The 20,650-nt window shown below is 40.1% G+C and overlaps 1 protein-coding gene across 1 annotated transcript in view; it reads right to left on the bottom strand.

Annotated features, from left to right (window-relative positions):
• Window positions 1-682: 682 nt before the first annotated feature.
• The window catches only part of rpgrip1l (RPGRIP1 like), a 173,444-nt gene continuing 153,476 nt past the window's right edge, over window positions 683-20,650 (bottom strand). The window contains exons 27-28 of the transcript XR_011345803.1: window positions 871-991; window positions 683-701 (exon numbers count right to left, since the gene is read on the bottom strand). The gene's annotated coding sequence lies outside the window, so the exon portion shown is untranslated. The remainder of the gene's footprint in view (window positions 702-870; window positions 992-20,650) is intronic.

Raw genomic sequence — 20,650 nt, 5'->3', positions numbered from 1 at the left:
CCTGGAACAAAGTCAATTTGAATGTATAAATAACAGATACATTAATTATTAAGAAATTTATTACTAATATGTATATAAAATTACAAGAAACTAAAAGAAAAAAGATGTATATAAAATCAAAATTACAATGGGAGAAAGATTTAAATATACAGATTCAAGAGGAAATATGGTCAAATTGTGTTAAGGGAATGTTACAAATACAGTTAATGCTTTGGTATGGTCCTATGTGAAAGTGAAACAATTTTAGAAAGATTTGAGTGTATTGTTAGGACAAATTATGAAGATAAAGATACAAAAAGACCCAAGAATATTTTTACGGAAAAAAATATGAAAAGATGTAAAATTGAAATTGGATAAATAGCAAGATTAAAAAAAAAATATAGCTGTAATGACAGCAAAGAAATAGATAGCGGTAATGTGGAAAACTAAGAATTCGGTAAAAATAGACAGATTGCCTTTTGAAATGCAAAATTGTATACCTTTATAAAAAATTACTTATAGTGTAAGGAATCAAATTGAAAACTTTTATAAAATTTGGGAACCATATATGAATTTAATGAATAAAAGTCCATCCACATCTTCCACTTTGCCCACCCCTCTCAGTAATTATTATAAAAAGGCCATGAATATTATATTTGTTAATAATATATGTAGAAGTAGGTGTTCTTACCTTTTCTTTTTTCTTCCTCTCTTTTTTCTTTCTTTTGGGGGAGGGGGGTAGGGGAGAGAGTTAAAAATTTATTCTATTATTTTGAATGCTTTATGAAGTTGCTTTATTATTGAATTTATACTTTGTATTGATACAAATGATTAAAAAAATTTTCAAAAATAAAATCTGAAGTTCAAGAGTGGGAATGTCTTTACTTTTACCTTCTCTTTCAGCTTATGCACCATCCTGATCTTTGCATTTTGTTACTTTTGGTTGGAAATTCTGAAATTTCAGAAGTACCATTGCCTCAAAAGCCTGTAGAAGAAGGTTCATCATGACATTCTAAGGATGAGTGAAAAGAAAATAAATTAATTGTAGAATCTTTCTGCAGTTCCATTAATTTGGACAGGATTGATTAAAAATTGATTTGATTTGTCCTAACTTTGCCAGTGAGTAGGGGATTTAACCAATTAGAATCAGGATGAAGATCTGGACTACTTTTATATCAGAAGCCATTGCCAGGATTGAGACAAGAGTAGCATGTTCTTTTATTAATATAGGTATTTATCAGAAGTATTTTTAAAAAAATATTATGATAAGTACATTTACTCAATTCAGGACATTAAATAATTGCTCAATGTAAGATACTAAGGAGTTCCTCCCAATTTTGTCCTCTCATAGTGATTCAAGTTGTAAGGATGGATTTATAACCATCATTTCTTTCTATCCCCACCAGTGTTTTCTTATTTCCAGCAAAAAGAATGTGCTGAAGTGGATACAAATTCAAAGCCTTGCTGTGCTCTCTAAACACATAGGACTACAAATTCCTTCACAGGCTCTGGAAAAAACAAGGCGTTGAGAGTAAGATTAGCTCAGAGTGGAGCAATTTTATGGCTGATGAGAAATTCAATTCTTGACTTGCCTGCAATATTTTTTGGAGACACTAGAATATTTTTTTTCAGCATCAACCATGCCCAATTGACATCAACAATAGTGGAATACTCTAAATTTGTCCCTGGTTGGAATTTTCTATCTCACAGGTCTGAAAAGTGTGCAGAGCAACCATTTGGAATTAGTTACATGCAGAACACCAGCCCTTTTTATAAAAAAACTAGACATAGCTATTGGGTTACGTGTTGGTATTTGCAGGTTTTGAAATGACTGGAGAGAATAATCCATGCTGAAAATGGGACAACATGGAAGTACTCATAGAAACCCAAAATCTCTACTGCAGGGAACAAAGGACTGCAAGCATAGAATAACAGGATCTTTGAAAATGTCTAACATAGAAGGCAGTAATCATGACATATGTGTTGGTCATAAAAAAGTCCCAGCTTTCCATACAGATCTCAGTTCTTCTGGTACACATCCAAGTATTTATTGGATATGTAGAGTGTTGGTTCTGCACCCTCTCAGGCTGTGTGTTACAGTCTCCCAGGATCTGCTGGGTGAGCAAAAAAATAATCCCCGTCTCCCTTCTAATCCATTACTTTGAGCGTTCAATGGTTTTTGCCTCCACTGCTAAGGTATATAGGTCATTTCTATTTATTGTATCTTGTCCCCTCATATTTTTACACAACTCAGTTAAGTCTCTCCTTGACCTCCTCAGTTACAAAGTAGTTCAAAGTTCAGATTTATTGTCAGAGTACACACCTGACATCATGCATTGAGATTCCTTTTCCTGTGATCAAAAACTGTACCCAATATGCATGTAAATAAAAAAAATGTAAACAAACTGAAAATGAACCCTTGATATCCAATTTTTACTTATTGCTAAATTTTCCAAACCCAGTGACATCCTTCCAAATCTTCTGAGTATGTCCCTGAGTGCAATCACATCTTTTATGTAATGTTGTTTCCACAGTATTTAAGCTCTGATTTAACTTGTGTTGTTTACATTCACAGCCTAACCTGGGTCATATTTTATTCTATGCCAGGGCCAATTAAATAAGACCATGCCATTTGCCTTCAAAACAACCTTATCAATGTTTCCTTTTTTCTTCAATGATCTGTTGACCTTCATATACATTTATTATGTATCACTTCACTTTGTTACAGGTTGCCTAATGTTTTACTTCATACTTCTCTTCAATGAATGCCATTTGCCATTTTCTTCCCAACTTACCAGACCAACATTACCCCTTCTTTATAGACAATCCATAGCCATTGTTTGTATCATTTATATATTTTTTTTTACATTTTATGGCTTCCTATATTGTTATAAACAATAAAAATAAATTGATCAAATGCTGAACCTATGGAATTCTCCAAAGACCAGCCTGTCGAGTATGATCTTGTAGATCTTTGCTAAAAATCTACATTACCTCCTTAATCATTCCATGAAGTGAGTTAGACGTGGGGTTTCCTAAACAGATTCATGCTGATTATCTCTGGCTTTTCTTTGCCTTTCTAAATGAAGGAACCTACTAAATCTGGGAAATTTTCCCCCATTGAAGTGAAACTAACTGGTCTGAAAATACTCAGTTGCTTCTTCCTTTTTAAACATGAGCAATCCTTTATTCCTCTGACCACTATTCCTATAGCTAGGGAGAACTGAAAAGTTGTATTTACACCTCAGCAATTTCCTCCTTTTTATATGGAACTTTCAAATACAAAGTTAGGGTGCAACATAATGCAATTTTAAAACTACTAGAATGCAATCAAATAATTTCTTGGCAACAGATCTTAATGTTGCTGATAAGAAAGTTAACATAACTGCAAGAAAAGACCGTTAAATGTGTAAACAAGGTGCAAATGGATAATTCAATTAATGCAGTCCTGTCAAAGAAAAATCAATGAGGCTAATGCAACAGTTTTTCTCACTTGGGCCAATGTCCACAAAAAAATAAAAAGCAACACAGAGAAAATAAATAAATATAATATTCCTGTATATATATATATATACTGAAAAACACCCATCATTACTCTGTGCAAAACTTTGAAGTTTCTCAGAAACTAATTCTGGTGAAACCTTATGGATCACACCACACTTACTGGAGCTGCTAGGTTTTACTCCAGCAGTGGATCTGGTCATCTGAGTAATTGCTGTGTGGCTGGATTAGCACATCAAAGTGTATAATCTCTTCTTTGGCTTGGCTTCGCGGACGAAGATTTATGGAGGGGGTAAATGTCCACGTCAGCTGCAGGCTCGTTTGTGGCTGACAAGTCCGATGCGGGACAGGCAGACACGGTTGCAGCAGTTGCAAGGGAAAATTGGTGGGTTGGGGTTGGGTGCTGGGTTTTTCCTCCTTTGTATTTTGACAGTGAGGTGGGCTCTGTGGTCTTCTTCAAAGGAGGTTGCTGCCCGCTGAACTGTGAGGCGCCAAATTAAAATGTCATGAGAATGTTATAACTATTGTTTTTTTCTGATTATTTGGGTTATTGAGATTAGGCAAGAAGATCACACCTGACAATGAGTGCTTGTTCTTTGTTTCACATTTAAGAGGTTTACAATAAACAGGCATGCATTCAAGTTTGCACATTCTCCTTTTGATCATCTAGGAATTCCACCAGTGCTTATTTCCTTCCACATGTTAAAGTCATGCTGATTGGAAGGTGAATTAGCTGACATAAGTTCCCCTTCATGTCAAGTGGGTAGCTAGAGAACAAGGGAGGGGTTACTTTGGATAATTATGAGAAGAGGCTGCAGGGAAAGAACTGGGAAATAGTTTGATAAGATTACTTTGAGAACTGGCCATGGACTTCTTGAACCAAACGATCCCCTTCTATGCCATAAGGAAATATAATAACATGACAATGTCCTCAAAGTACTTACATACTATAGCCTATTTTATGTTGAAGCTTCAAGACAGCTTTCCTCTGACTTTTATATGCTTCAGTTACTTGCATGAACAAAGAAAATGTGGAACAGAGGGTCCATTTCCCTGTGTTTCCTCTGCCAAGGGACCTCCTGTCAGAGGTGGAGTAATCCACCTCCTATGTAAAAGGATTACTGCTGAAAGGCTTGTAAAGGGGATGGCTGATGACATCAGAGCAGGTTCAGTGGAGCTGTCAGTGTGCGGACACAGATTTCTCAGATCGCTTTTCTCTCTATCTATGCCATGTCCCTGTTCTCTGCCCAGTCTCTCTCTCTCTCACTCACTGTTTTAACATGAGTTTCAGTCAAGACAAGTGAACCAACCTCATGTGGGAGCTGGGTACTAGTTGGATGCAACAATGAAGCTTTCATCTGGGAGACTGATCACCTTGACAAAGTAATAATCACGTCGTGTAAAACTCACATTAAATTCTTTGTTTATCAAAATTAAACCCAAATGTTCTACACACTCTCTGTAATACACTTCTACTACTGAGCTCACTTTGTCTTCTTATAAACTTCTTTCTTGAATATATTTTCATGAAACCAGACATGTCAAGGTGGTAACTAACCGAAATGGATCAATAGTCTATAGGAGTCCGCATCTCCCTAGTGCCAATATTCATTATTATTATGTATTTCTTTATGTTACTAGATTGGGTTGATCTCAGGGCAAGGTATGTGGATTTCACATTTGTAGTGGCGACCGAACAGATAATTTTAACAAGATTTATAGTCTGGTTCAGTTTGCTTCTGTTGGCAATTGACTGCTGGATAATGAGTGTGGATCCCATTCAAACAGAGGAAACTAGAGGCTTAACTACCATGATTATTTTTTGTTGATTGGGAAGCAAAATAAGATACAGTAAATTAAAATCATTTTTATATTTGTGCTCCTTTTGAAAAGTCTGCAGGAATGCAGAAGTGTCCATACAACTCCTTAGCACTGCACCTCAGTACTACACGTCCCACCCCTTTTGCCCTTGGAAGCCAGCTCGCTAATCTCTGCTATGTAAAAGGACAGAGAAATCTGGCTTTTCAGTGTAAACACTAGTTGTTTTTGTGACGAGCACCCGCTTCGAGGCCAGCTTCAAACATGGAAAAAAAAATTAAACTTACCTATTTATAGAGCAGCCCTCAAAGGCTGCTCCAGCTCTGCATTTAATGAGGAATGACACCTTGGAACATCATCTGGAGCCACTATAAGTGGGACGACTGTTGCAGAGTAATGACCATCTTCCCTACCTATAATCCCCATGCAGCTGGAACTGCTCTGCATTTCACAGAACAGTCATTGCTCTGCCATGTATTGAGCTGCTGGTGCCGACGAGCAGACAGGTGAGGGGCCGGAGGCCGGTGCAGCCAGTGGGGCTGTCACAGCCCACCCCTGACAGCACCCTGCTGGCTGCCCTTGCCAGGCACCCCTGGAAGGAGAGGGATGAGTGAGTGGGAGAGAAAGAAACGAGATGGGTTGTGGGCTGATGACATCATCAGCCCGCCCATAGCCAGTGAGTGGATGTACCTTTCTGCAGCAAGGTGGAGTGCACCGCTTCACTTCTAACACGACCTTGGAGAGGGATTTGGAGTTGCCACCTTGCAGCCACTCACAGACAACTTATGAAGGGACGTTTTCTGACGTGAGGGCAGAGAATCTCCGCCTTTACAATTGGATGTTTTGCATTATAAAAGGGCCTACAGAATCCATCTTCCCTCCCCACTTTTCCACACAGCATGAGTAGGGCAAAAACGCCTTAGAAAACATAACTCCTAAACGCACAGGAAAATGGATATTGCCCTTATTGTATGAAATTGAGTATTGAATTAGGCCTATTTTTAATTTTACTTACTATTCCAACATGCACCTCATAACATCTGAATCCATAATTAGCTACATGTCGCCTTGCTACAAGAGCAAGGTGTGGAAGTGTTATCAAAACAGGCAGAAAGTTAATCTTTTTTAGCGGACCACTTAAAAAGCATGAACAAAATAAATGACTGCAACTTTACACAGCTGGGTTTAAGTAACTTCATCCAGGCATTGGTGATATTAATGAATAGAAAACGTTCAAAGTATCACCATCCGAATGACCAAAACAGTGTAATGGAATGCTTCCTTTGTCAGGGAGTTTGAAGGATGAGGTGGAAGTGACAGCTTGAAAGTGTAATAGATTAAGATTAGCAAGAAACAGGCTTGAGGATTTCATATATTTCATGGAAAGAGTGCAGGAGTAGGCCAATCAGGCCTTCAGGCAAGTATCACCATTCATGTGACCACCACCATATTCCCATTTTCACTTCTTCGCCCTTGATCCCTTCAGCCATATCCAAATTTCTTTTGAATCTGATGAATTGGCCACAAGAGCTTTCTGTAGCAGGGAGATGTGGAGGAGATACCAAATGGGGAAGAGACAGACGTACCAGGTAAATGAAACTCGGGACTGATAGAGAGATCCCAAGTACTTCCAGTGAAGCTCACTAGTGATGTCCAGTGCCATTCTGAAGAATCAATTATTTTACTTTCCTCTGGAGAAGTTGATAAACTAATTTTCAGCCTAACCAACACAATGTGACGAATGTGAATGTATAGTCAATTCTACATTGCTGTAGATTTCCATATGTCTTTTTGTGTATTTTCCTCTTGTGTTTCATGAATTACTTTGTGTTCTAGATCTGCCCTACTATGAAGGAGTAGCAATGTTCTGTGATCACATCAGCAGCTTGCTAACTGCATGCAATTCAGAAGGCAGCTGCCTATATTGATGGACCTCCAGTGCTTTGGAGCAGCTGTGACTTTTGCTTCTTGAGGCAATGCAAACTCTTGCTCTGTTTGTTCTGTGATGGAATAGGTTTCCACAAAGTCATCTCGCAATTACTACAGGAGCACTCTTCCATGCACACCACTACAGATCTACTTCTCTACACCCACCACTATTCAGCACATGCCACTACTGATCCATTGCTCCACACTCGTCACTACTGATCCATTACTCCATACACACACTACTGGTGCACTACTCCACACTCACCACTATTGATCCATTACTCCACACAGACAACTACTGGTGCACAACTCCACACATGCCACTACTGATCCATTACTCCAGACAGGCCACTGCTGGGGCACTACTCCAGGCATGCCACTACTGGGGCACTACTCCAGGCAGGCCACTACTGGGGCACTACTTCAGACACACCACTATTGGGGCACTACTCCAGGCAGGCCTCTACTGGGGCAATACTCCAGGCAGGCCACTACTGGGACACTACTCTAGACACGCCACTACTGATCCATTACTCCAGGCACGCCACTACTGGGGCACTACTCCACGCATGCCACTACTGGGGCATTACTCCACGCACGCCACTACTGGGGCACTACTCCACGCACGCCACTACTGGGGCACTACTCCACGCACGCCACTACTGGGGCACTACTCCACGCACGCCACTACTGGGGCACTACTCCACGCACGCCACTACTGGGGCATTACTCCACGCACGCCACTACTGGGGCACTACTCCACGCACGCCACTACTGGGGCACTACTCCACGCACGCCACTACTGGGGCACTACTCCACGCACGCCACTTCTGGGGCACTACTCCAGACACGCCACTACTGGGGCACTACTCTAGACACGCCACTACTGTGGCACTACTCCAAGCACGCCACTACTGGGGCACTACTCCACGCACGCCACTACTGGGGCACTACTCCACGCACGCCACTACTGGGGCACTACTCCATGCACGCCACTTCTGGGGCACTACTCCAGACATGCCACTACTGGGGCACTACTCTAGACATGCCACTACTGGGGCAATACTCCAAGCTCCAAGCACGCCACTACTGGGGCACTACTCCAGACACGCCACTACACCAGGCACACCACTACTGGGGCACTACTCCAGACACGCCACTACTGGGGCACTACTCCAGACACGCCACTACTGGGGCACTACTCCAAGCACGCCACTTCTGGGGACACCAGGCATGCCACTACAACAGGCACGCCACTACACCAGGCACACCACTACTGGGGCACTACTCCAGACACGCCACTACTGGGGCACTACTCCAGGCACGCCACTACTGGGGCACTACTCCAGGCACGCCACTACTGGGGCACTACTCCAGGCACTACTAGAGCATTACTCCAAGCCCGCCACTACTGGGGCACTACTCTAGGCACTACTGGTGCCATTACTCCAAGGAGAGTCCCCCATCTCATAAAGCAATTTAAGTGAGCATCGAGAAGTTCAGTGGAAATTGGGCAATCCTGCATGGTGGAATTTGCAAAAATGGAGTCTCTTGCATTAGAGTGGACATCCATGAGGGATTCTCCTGTGCATTTTTCCTCTTTAATGATGCCAGTTCAACAATAAATTGTGCTAAGTTTCAAATTTCACACACGCGATCATTTACACTCAGAATAAATTAACTAATTCAACAGTACCTTTAAGTGGTTTGAGATCCTTACCACTTAATTTGGCATGACATCAAATCCTAGTCAGAGCACACTGTCAAATTACATTCTGAAGAAGTCATGTTATTATATGTGATGATATAATTTGCCTTCATTTCTTTTTTTATTATTCTACAATGAATGAATGCTTCCCCCCCCACCACCACCCACCACCCCCCCCCCCCCCACTCAGTTATGGGTCATTCCTGATGCAAGAACTATTTCCCATTTGCAAAATCCTGGATATCTCTGCCAGTGAAGTTGCTTTGAAGGAAGTCCAATCCTGACTTTCTCATTCCATTTTCACTCTTTCCCTCTGCTGAACTGCTTTCAACTTAATTTTTGGCTGCAAAATTAAGACCAGGCAGTCATTATGGTGAGCAGATTTGTTAATGCATGTGTTACCATGCCATTTTATTTCAGTTTAACAATTTGGAACCCTGATTGCATTGTGGGAAAATGTAAGCCAGATTTGGTATGTTAGCAATGTGCCAATTCTGAAGTAACTTTGGTTTGCTATCCTAGCTATTTAATGTTTTTTTTTCAGTTAAGTTGCAAATTTGTTAGTTTCAAGAAAACATTTGATTAATGTTTAATTAAGAGGATATCAGAGTTCAAGATGAGGAAAAATGTACTTCTTTAGAATGCTTTATCTCAGCATGTGGAGTCAATGAATGCTGAGAAGGGCACATTTTTGGACTTCGGGGGAAATGAAAGATTACAGGGAATCAGGAAGGAAAATGACAAAGGTCATTTCAGCCATGATCTTATTGAATGATAGAGCAGGCTCAAGGAACCAGATGGTCCTAATGTTTCTGATGTTCCTTCCACGATTGATTACAGCAATGAGGACAGATTTCACTGCCCAACCAAGGTCTCTTCTTCTGGAACCTCACCTTACATTAAGTGCTATTTAAGTATTCAAAGAACATAGTTGTTTGAAGGATTTCCTTAAGACTTTCATCATTACACTTGCACATGCAGTCACAGAATTTTGCCATTGACGGTCTCCCAACATATTCCTACGATTCACCAAATGAAATAGAATTGAAGAAAGGAGTAAAACACAAAAGGCTCGAGCCCTTCATACCTTGATGAAGGGCTCAAACCCAAAACCTTGGTTATAGTTCTTTACCTTTGCTATATAAAGGACACTATTTGACCTGCTGAGTTTCTCCAGAATCACATTTTTATGAGAAGTAAAGAAATTCCATTCACAAATAATACATTCTGATAAACATTCTAAAACATTATATTATTTGGAAAATAAATTGTTAATTCCATAAACCTTATTTTTAAACTCTGCTCTGAAATTGCATTCTTTAATTTCAGCCATATTCCAAACAATTCATACAATAAATAATCCAATGGGGTGACTACAAAGCATCTGATGCTCTAGGGTTTAAATCATATAATTTTTAAAGAAATTATTAAATTTAGTTATTCACAAATCGGTCAGGTTATGAAACATGGCTGGCAGGAATGCCTACTTTAATATAAATGATAACAGCCGCCAAATGTTCCAAAGTTGGCAATTATTAGTGCTATGCACAAGTAAGGCACATGTTATTTGATTTGAAAAACAGCTCGAAGCTATGTCCTGAGCTTTTGCCAGATATTAGTCATAAACAATCACATTTAATAACACAGGAATTAATAAAAGAAAACCAGGCAGACTGTTTCAAATTTAAGTCATGAATATTACTCAGCACAATTAATGAGCAAAACTGGAAGTGTTTGTTATCTTGTAACAAACTATTTAAATATAAAACCTTTTTCTACTTGTCACTTTGTCCAAAGGAATACTTAAAATAAGAAAAAGGTTTGTTGATTTAACAAATTATTGGTGCAATGGCTCCCTAAGTGGCAAAAAATAGAACTTGTCGAGTGAGAGAGTGAGCAGCCAGAGGTGGTTGTACACTTGGGTACAAACGGCATAGGTAAGAAAAGCAATGAGATCCCGAAGTGTGAATACAGGGAGTTAGAGCAGGGCTGCAAGGCTAGTCATCTCCAGATTACTCACTGCACCACATTTTTGTGAGGGAAGGAACAGGAGGAGAGGGAATGAGTTGGGAAATTGGCGCAGGAGGGAAGGATTCAGGCCAGTGGGATCTCTTCTGGGGCAGAGGTGACAAGAGACAGGTTGCACCTGAACTGGATGAGGGCCAATATCCTGGTAGTGAGATTTGGTATTCGGGAGGGTTTAAATTAGTCTGGCACAGTTAAGAGATGGATAAGAGTGACAGCTCAGTATTTCGGGGTACATCCTGAAAAAAGTGGAGGAAAGAGAGGAGGGGCATGAGTTTTTGATTAGGGAGAACATCCTGGCAGTACATAGATAGGATATTTCTGGGATATTATCTAGTTACGGTATATGGGTGGAACCTAGAAATAAGAAGGGTTGAATAATTTTGAAGGGATTGTACTATAGGACCTCCAAAAGTCAATGTAATTTCAATGACCAGATAATGTAGGGAGGCATTCATGTGACAATAAGAATATAAATAATAAAATAAGATTTAAATTTCCCTAATATTTACTGGGACTGTCATAGTGCCAAGGAATTGGATGAGGTGGAATTTGTTAAGTGTGTTTCCTCAAGCAATATTAAGAGGGCTGACTGGAGAAGGAGCAACTTCAGACCTCCAATTAGGAAATGAGGCATGGCAAATTACTGAAGTGTCAGTTTGAATCCAGTGAGTATGATTCTATTAGTTCTAAAATAGTTATGAAGAGAGAGAGACTGGTCCACAAGTCCTGAATCAGGTCAAGGGTCATTTTGATTGTATTAAACAGAATTGCAGGGGCTGAGGGGAGAGGCTGCTTTCAGGTAAGAGGACGTCTGGCAAGTGGGGAGGCTTTAAAAAGTAATCCATGGACTGATCATGGACAGCTTGTTCCGGCTGGAGTGTAGGGCAAAGATGGCAGGATTATGGAACCCTGGTTGGTGAGGGACATTGAGTCTCTTGTTGGGAAATAGGAGGTGAATGTAGGGCACAGGAAGTTGAATCTTTATCTTAGATTACAACAGGATCTAGACCAACTGGTCCAAGCAGGCCAATGAATGATAAATGGAATTTAATTTGGAAAAATGGGAAGTGTTGCATTTTGGGAAGTTAATGATAGGGCTCTGCAGTGTGTGGTAGAACTGCAAGACCTAATGGTATAAATACAAATTTCCTTGAAAGTAGTAACACATATAGATAAGGTGGTGAAGGCAGTGTGTCTTCATCATCAGATTATTGAGTATAATCTAAAAGGTTATATAAAATTATGAAGATAAGATGGATGGTCACAGTCTGTTTCCTAGAGGAGTCTTAAATAAGTGGGCATATATTTAAGGCAAGAGGCAAAAGGTGACTTGAGGGGGAACATTTTTCACACAGAGAGTGGTGGGTACGTGGGATGTGCTGCCAGAGGAAGTGATAGAGGTGAATACGATCGCAATATTTAAAAGACATTTGGACAGCTACGTGGAATGAAAAAGCTTGGAAAGATACGAGTCAAATGCAGGAAAATGGAACAAGTTCAGGTAGGCAACTTGATCGCCATGGATGAGTTAGGCTAAAGAGTCGGTGACTTTGCTGTTTTACTTGATGATGTACAATTAGAAAATACAATAGTTGTAATTCAATCCATGAGAAATCTGTCTTGCATTAGTTTGATGGTACTCAAGCTGATATCTTAGTGGAATAACATGCCATGCTTTAGAAGTAAAACACAAAAGTCTGCAGACACTGTGGTTGAAGTGTAAACACAATGCTGGAGAAACTCAGCAGATCAAACAATGTCCTTTATATAGCAAAGATAAATAACCAACTTTTTGGGCTTGAGGCCTTCATCAAGGTAAAAAGTACATTGTTTGACTTGCTGAGTTTCTCCAGCATTATGTTTTCACTAACATGCACACTTGTACAGAATCAGTAGTGATTCTGCCTCGCCCACTGGTAAAAGAATCTCAGGGTTGTATGTGATGTCATGTATGTACTCTGACAATAAATCTGAATAATTATGGAACATTTTGATCAGTGGTAGAGGAAGTATTAGAATACTTTTCCCTTTCCTGTTAAAATTTCAAAGAATATTGAAAATAAATGATGTTATTATGTTTTTAATGTTTATTATTCAAATGCAGGTCAATATTTATCATAATTTCAAGAGTATGGGAAATAAAGTCATATATTCACAGTGGTAACAGTGCAGGTGAATAGAATGAGACATAATGGATCAGAGCCCCATTTTACAGCGTCTCCCAGTATTCAGTTCCTCCGACATTAGCTTTGTTGCTCAAGAATGGATGTGGTTTTGCAGCTAACCTGCTCCTCTCTCTCCCCCTTCCCTTCCAGCTCTATTCCCCTAGCCATCCCTCCTCCCCTTGCTTGCTGCTGTCCCCTCCCTCCCTTCTCCACCTATTACCTCCTGCCTTTGCAACCATGTCTCTCCCTCCCCTCCCACATTTGTGTTCGCACGCCCGGCAACATTTTTCCATACTTTGATGAAGGGCTCAAGCCTGAGACGTCGGTTAACCGAGCTTCTCCGGCATTGTGTTTTCACTTGTGCTTTTGCAGTACTCAGCTTCAGACTTCAGAGGGAGCTATAACACCAGTAAATGATGTGCACACTGCAATAGTGTCTCAATTTAGAATCTGTAACAATATCCATGTGACAAGGTATGATGAAGATCGCATTCATTTGCCAGTTATAATCAATATGCCCAAAACAGAATGCATTTAGTATATCATGTTTGATTTGGACTCATCAGAAGTTGTATTAATCATTACTCAAAGACCACTGAATGCAGATGGCGAAGGATATCAAATTGATTTGTTTTCGAGACATGAAATTTATGATGGTTGAAATATAGTAAACTTTATACTGATACTTTATAATAGAGGAATCACAGACAGGATCTTAATAAAAAGCACATTGAAATATATCCCTAAGTCACACTATTATGGGATCCTGGAAACATTGATGAATGCTCATTTGCAGTGATTGCATTTCATGTTTTTAAACTTCTTTAACATCCATTTATGATGTAAATATTTTATGAAAAACATTCTATTTATCAAGAAAAGTAGAGAAATAATCTGGACTGCATTATGTTGCAGTTTTTCATTGCACAAAGGACATCTGTGAATATTCAAAGGTGATTTACTGAACAGTTCACTAGTCAAAGGGATCGTTGATCCCCATTTATTGGTGGCAGGGAAAGAAGCAATTTTATCAGTAAGTTACCTATAAACATTTTCATTCAATATGCAGATGACTACATCAGAGAAGCCTTTAAAATAAAAAAAAAGAATTATTGAGCTTAAGGAAGTTATTGACATTAGTCTAAGATGCGATTCTTTGTAAAATTTTTATTTAATTTGGTAAAATTCCTTAACGAAAAAGGTTATGATTTACTAATGTAATTATTAATAGGAAACAAACACTTTCTCAATTATCTCAATAAATTCTACATGCTAGCCTTGCCGACATTGGCGTTGTAAATGGTTGTGATAATTGAATTCTTATGGTTAATATTAGGAAAGAGATCTTTCTTTGTATTTCCTCAAAGCATAGACTTCTGATATATAAACACAAGAACAATAAGAATGTCAGACTTAGGTAGTGTTGTTGGAAGACGTCTTTGCTCTTAATTGATTGCTGAGGTTTCCATTTCATATGGCCTGCTGTTTTGATCAGAAACATACCATGAAAAGGTCAATGAAATCCACCACCTGGCAAATGATCATTTATTCTACTATAGTTCGTAGAATCTTAATCTATCCAAAAAAAAAGAGCCTTTCAACCAGTGGAATGAAAATCTGTGGCAAGGTATTAATTTGTTTGTAGGCTGATTAATATAAAAAGTTTAAATGACTTATTTTTTTTCCTCCCGAATTGATAATTGGTATCACTTTGTTTTCTTTGTAAATGTGAAATCAGCCAGAAGGAGCTAATTTTGCTGAGGGGGAGAAAAAAAACCCACCGCATTTGACAGCTTTCTCCAGTTTGTGCAGCCAAGTGAATGTGAAGTCCTTAGGGAATTTAAAATCAAAGACATGCTTTTAGCTACACTGTTAAATTAAATGAAAGCACTAGAAGGCAATTTACAGCTTTTGAGACTCAATGTACAAATGTTTATCACTGAAATTGAGATCCTGCAGCATTTAGCCTTTTCAATGCCAGGGGGACTACATTGCAGTGGTTAAATTGGCAGCTTCTTTACTGGTTTATGACTACTATTAAAAATTAGCATTGCATGGGCAGAAGAGTGAAAATAGTGAAAGGACCAGAACATGTTGCTCTTTGAGAAGTCGCCGAAACACAACAGAAATGTTAGCATTTACAAATTGAGCGTCGGTTTCAGCAGACCAAGCAATGATGGTTGTCAGCCTGCAGGGGGCAGAAGGATCTCACACACACACTCTCTCTCTCTCTCACACACACACACACACACACACACACACACACACACAAAGCCCAGCAAGAATTCTATTCTTTTAATTTTAAACATGGTTACTTATAAATCAATGTCTTAAACTTATTGTAAAATATTCATTGACAACCATAGTTTGCCGCACCACTCATGCCAGATTCAAGGGAAAGAGGTCAAAATTTTACTTAAGGGCCAAAAATATAGATGGCAAGCAAAACCTCCAAAAAAAAATGTGGTAGCGGCAGTGGGAGAGAATAGATGTACCAACAATCAAAGTTCTGATTTTTTAAAAATACTTTGCATCTGGGACTTGCATTGGATTAAATTGAGTTAAGAGGCCTTACAAAGGGGAATATGAAATAAGGGAATGTGTTAGTAATGGTGTTGGGGAGGGCAAAAGAAAAACAAGCCAAGTTTTTTGAGAACTATTGAAGCAGCACGGGGATAATATAGGATGAGAATGCATCAGAGGTGCCATAATCTTGCTCAATGGAAATAAACCTTTTTTTCTGAGTTCTGCAAATGTAATAGATATTTTGAAAAATAGTTGTATAACACTAGCAATTGAGTGTTTGACTGAGGAAGAAACAGCCACGTTACTGCTTATATTAGAGAGATCTATTCTCAAAACTTTGGAATGGTCAATCTTTTGACATTTTCAACAAGGTACAAAACAATTTAGTGATCAGTGAACGAGTCAAGAGGAGATAAGCAATTAGTAAAGTGCATTTTCCAGTGCATTGGGGAGTGTTCAAGGACTCAGATCAGGATCTGAATGATTACATCAGGAATGTTACAGACTTTATCAAAACAGCTGTGGACAGTGCATCCCTATCAAATCATTCTGGGTTTTCCCCAAGCAGAAGCCCTGGATTAAGAAGGAAATCTGGAACCTGTTGAGAGCCAGATCACAGGCATTTATGTCTGTAGATTCAGATCACTGCAGAAGGAGCAGGTATGACCTGCGGAGAGCCACCTCTTGGGTGAGTTTCCAGGTGAAAATAGAAATCACAGGGATACCTGACAGCAGTGGCAGGGCCTGAATGACATAATCTGCACAAAGCCCAGGAACACCTAGACAGTGAAAATGCATACATCGGGATGGTCTTTATCGACTACAATTCGGCATTTACACCATCAGAACTGATCAGCAAACTCCAAGACCTGGAACTCAACACACCAGTGTGTAATTGGATTTCTTCACCTCCAGAGCACAGTGAGGACTGGTAAAAGTATCTCTTTCACAAACTCCAACAACAACTGTGCATTCAATGTCACCAAAACCAAGGAAAGGAAAACCAGAGGTGTACGATTTAGTGATTATTGGCGGATCAGACATGGAGAGGGTGAGAAAATTTAAGTTCTTGGGAGCCACTAACTCAGACGATCTTTACTAGACCCAACAAACTTCAGGTATCATAAAGAAAGGACGTCAGCGCCTCCATTTCCTCAGGAGTTTGCAGAGGTTTGGTATAACACCAGAAACCCTGGAAATTTTCTACAGATGTATGGTGGAAAGTGTGCAGACCGGCTGCTCACAGCCTGGTATGCGGACACCAATACCCCCAAGCAGAAAGCCCTTCAAAAGGTCGTCGACACTTCCCAGGACATCACAGGCAAACCCTCCCCACCATTGAGAACATCTGCAGGGAATGTTGCCATCTGAGAGAGGCAGTATTCATCAAGGATCCACACCACCCAGCACATGCTTGTCTCTCGCTGCTACCATCAGGAAAGCGGTTCACTCTAGGTGCCACAAGACCACCTGCACCACCAGGTTCAGGGACAGCTGCTACCCCTCCATCAACCCACTCCTCAATTACAAAATCAATTTGCGACTTATTTAAGGACTCTTAATTTGGCACTTTATTGATTTTTTTCCTATCTCTATTGCACAGTTTGTTTACAGTTCATTATTTGTTTACATGTATTTTTTGCACTACCAATCAAGAAGTGGTAATTCTGCCTCAGCAGCAAGTAAAAAGAATCTCAGGGTTATATGTGATGTCATATCTGTACTCTGACAATAAATCTGAACCTGTCTGGCACAAAGCTAATATGGGAAGATGGCTCAACAGTGAGTTAACAAGCATAAAAATAATCCAAATAGGTGACATACAAAATGACTAGAAAAAGTAGCAAACCTGAATACTCTGGGACATTTAGAACTTATTAAAGGATGACAAAATGATTTATTATGAAGGGGAACATTGAATTCAAGATTGGAGAGAGTGTGGCGGTGCACATTGCGACGCAGGCGAACTGGATCCGTATGTGACAGCCTCAGTAGAGGAGCAGGCATGTTAAGATGGTGCCGTCGGGTCGGGCCATCGTGCTCCCCCTTTTGGATGTGTCATGACGTCGCAGTCGACGTGGTGACGTGGCGCAGGCTCACCCTTAAAGAGCAGCGTGCGGGTTTCAAATAAACAGTTGAAACTGGAACTCACCTCAACATGTGGTTATTTTCTATCTCTCGATCATTGTAGCTACTGCTACAAGAGTATTAAAAACTGTCTGTTAAAGATTTTACATTTATATTTGCAGAGGTAAAGATTTCCAGAATTGGGGATAGTTTGGAAGGTGAATAAGAAATGACTAGTCCATTAAACACATTTTTTTCTGTCTTCTCTTTGGAGAACATTAATAACTTCCTGCAAATGGTGGAGAAGACGGGATATGGTAAAGGGGAGGAACTGAAGGAAATAAATTTTGGAGGGAAAATTATATTGGGGAAATTGATGGAATTGATAAACCACACCTCACTTAATAAAGTGCTCTAAAAATAATTGACATATTGCTAATTATTTTCCAAATTTCTTTAGGCTCTGGAATAGACCAATGGATTGAAGAGCAACTTAAAAAAAAAATTTAGACATACAGCATGGTAACAGGCCCTTTTGGTACATGAGTTTGTGCCGCCCAATTACACCCAATTGACATACAACCCCGGTACATTTTGAACAGTGGAAGAAAACCACAGCGCCTGGGGGAAACCAATACAGACATGGGGAGAGCGTACAAACTCCCTACAGACAGCGTGAGATTTGAATACCTGGCGTTGTGCTAACTGTTATCCTAACTGTACCACCAATTTCGCTATTAAAACAAATAGAGATAGAGGGAAAATAAGGAGTTATAGACCAGTTACTTGACTTTGGTTGAGGGGAAAGTGGGGAAAATTTTCAGAGTCCACCATAAAAGTTGTAACAGCAGAGATAAAAGACAGAAAATGCTGGAAACACTCAGGAGTTCAGGGAACACCAATGGAATGGAAAGAAGTTAACGTTTCAGGTTGAAGATCCTTTGAGTGGAATTCATTGCAAGATCAAGGGAATACAAAAATAGCACTATCTTGTCACAGCTTAACAAGGCTTTTGTGTAACCACACCCAGAGTATTGATGGAGACACACAGGAGACGGCAGATGCTACACAGTGCAGTATTAAAGTGGAAACACACATCTCTCACTGGTGCTGCTTGACACGCTGGCATCTCCAGCAAATTGTGTTTGGCCCCAGAGTATTGAGTGCAGTTTTTGACTCATAGCATAAGGGAGATATACAGTATTACCTGTCGACGCAGAGCAGCTAAAGTTTATGAGATTGAATCCGAGAATCAGCGGGCTAAACCATGAGGAAAGATTTAACAGTATGAGCGCATATTTCAGTTCAGAGAAATGAAAGATGGTGTCATTAAAACTGATAAGATTCTGAGGGGGTTTGATAGGGTAGATTGCAATACACAAATGCGCTGGAGAACCTCAGCATGTCACACATCACTGAGTTTCTCGAGCCGATTTGTGTATTGCACTCGATCCCAGCATGTGCTTAACTCTTGACAGGGTAGATGCTGTGAGGAATTTCAAGGCCATTGTCCCAAGGTAGGGAATTGTCCATTTAAGTCTGCCCTGAGGAGGTTAAGAATCTTTGGTCCACTTTACAAAAGGAGAGGAGCGGATTCTTAGTCATGAAGTATATTCAAGGCTGAGATCAATAGATAGACTTGATTTTATTGAATGGTGGAGCAATTCAAGGAAGCATGTGACCCGCTATTTCAACATTCAATAAATTCATGGAGAAGATGGAAACATTAGAATGGTTAGATTTAACCTTGAGGAGGCTGACTCCAAATCTAATCCAGAGAGAAGGGATTAAGCAATGCTTGATGTTGGCCTGAGGTGACTGAAATGGGCATGATGTATTTTAATTCATTACTGAAAATCCTTCCTGGAAAGGTATAGAAGTGTTGAAACTTTGCAATTGTGTACCTTTTGTTAACGGGGCTGTTACATAATTATCCTTTTGGAAGTAGGGCACCATGGAGGATCTGGATGTCGACCTGTGATCTTTGATGTCACTGTTGTTTGTCTCGACTGCATCATGAGAGGGAGATATTGAATGGAGACTGGACGCAAACTGGGAGATCACTTTGTTGGGCATCTTGTCTCTGTCCTCCACAATAGAGTGGACTTCCCAGTGGCCACCACCCATTTCAATTCCCCATCCTATTCCTTGCTGACATGTCTATCTATGGTCTCTGCCAGACTGAGACCACCTGCAAATTGGAAGAACACCTCTTCCGTGGGTGGCATTAATATCAATTTCTCTGGCTTTTGTTAACCCTCCCCCCTGCCACTTCTTCACCCATCACCTTAACACAGCTCTGTCTCTCTCCCTTTTCCCTGTCTCCTTTTGCACAAACATGATAAATTCTTAACTCACCCCGATCATATCCAGTTAACACCTTTCGTTGGCCTGTCTTCCTCCCCCAGCCAGCATTGTCTGAATTCTGAGACCTGCTTCTGGCTTCTTATTCCTTGATTAAGGGCTCAAGCCCAAAACATCAGCAATATATCTTCGCTTTTTTGGACGCTGAGTTCCTCCAGTATTTCTGCGTTTTTCCTATAATCACAGCATCTGCAGACTTTCGTGTTTCACACTGGAGACTAATTTACCATCAAGGAGGAGGAAATGGTTCATTTTTGAGCTTTGAAATGTGTTAGGTAAAGCTTGGATCAAACTACTGTATATTTCAATATTCAAGATTTAGTTTAGTATCATAGTAATAAAACAGTGTCATATTACATGAAACTTCTTTTTGCCTGCTGCAAGGCAGATAGATTCACCACTGGCAGGAATTGCCTAAGCGCTTCTTACAGACAGAGAGAGAAGCAAGAGAGAGACACCCCCCCCCCCCCGCCACCCTTGAGTCACAGAGTGTTCGAGACTCACCTCCAACGCTTCCGCAGCCACCACAGTCACAGAGAGTCCAGATCCGGTTCTCCGACAGAGT

The sequence above is a fragment of the Narcine bancroftii genome, chromosome 10, assembly GCF_036971445.1.
Source record: "Narcine bancroftii isolate sNarBan1 chromosome 10, sNarBan1.hap1, whole genome shotgun sequence".
Lineage (NCBI taxonomy): Eukaryota > Metazoa > Chordata > Chondrichthyes > Torpediniformes > Narcinidae > Narcine > Narcine bancroftii.
This window is presented reverse-complemented; position numbering and strand designations above follow the sequence as displayed.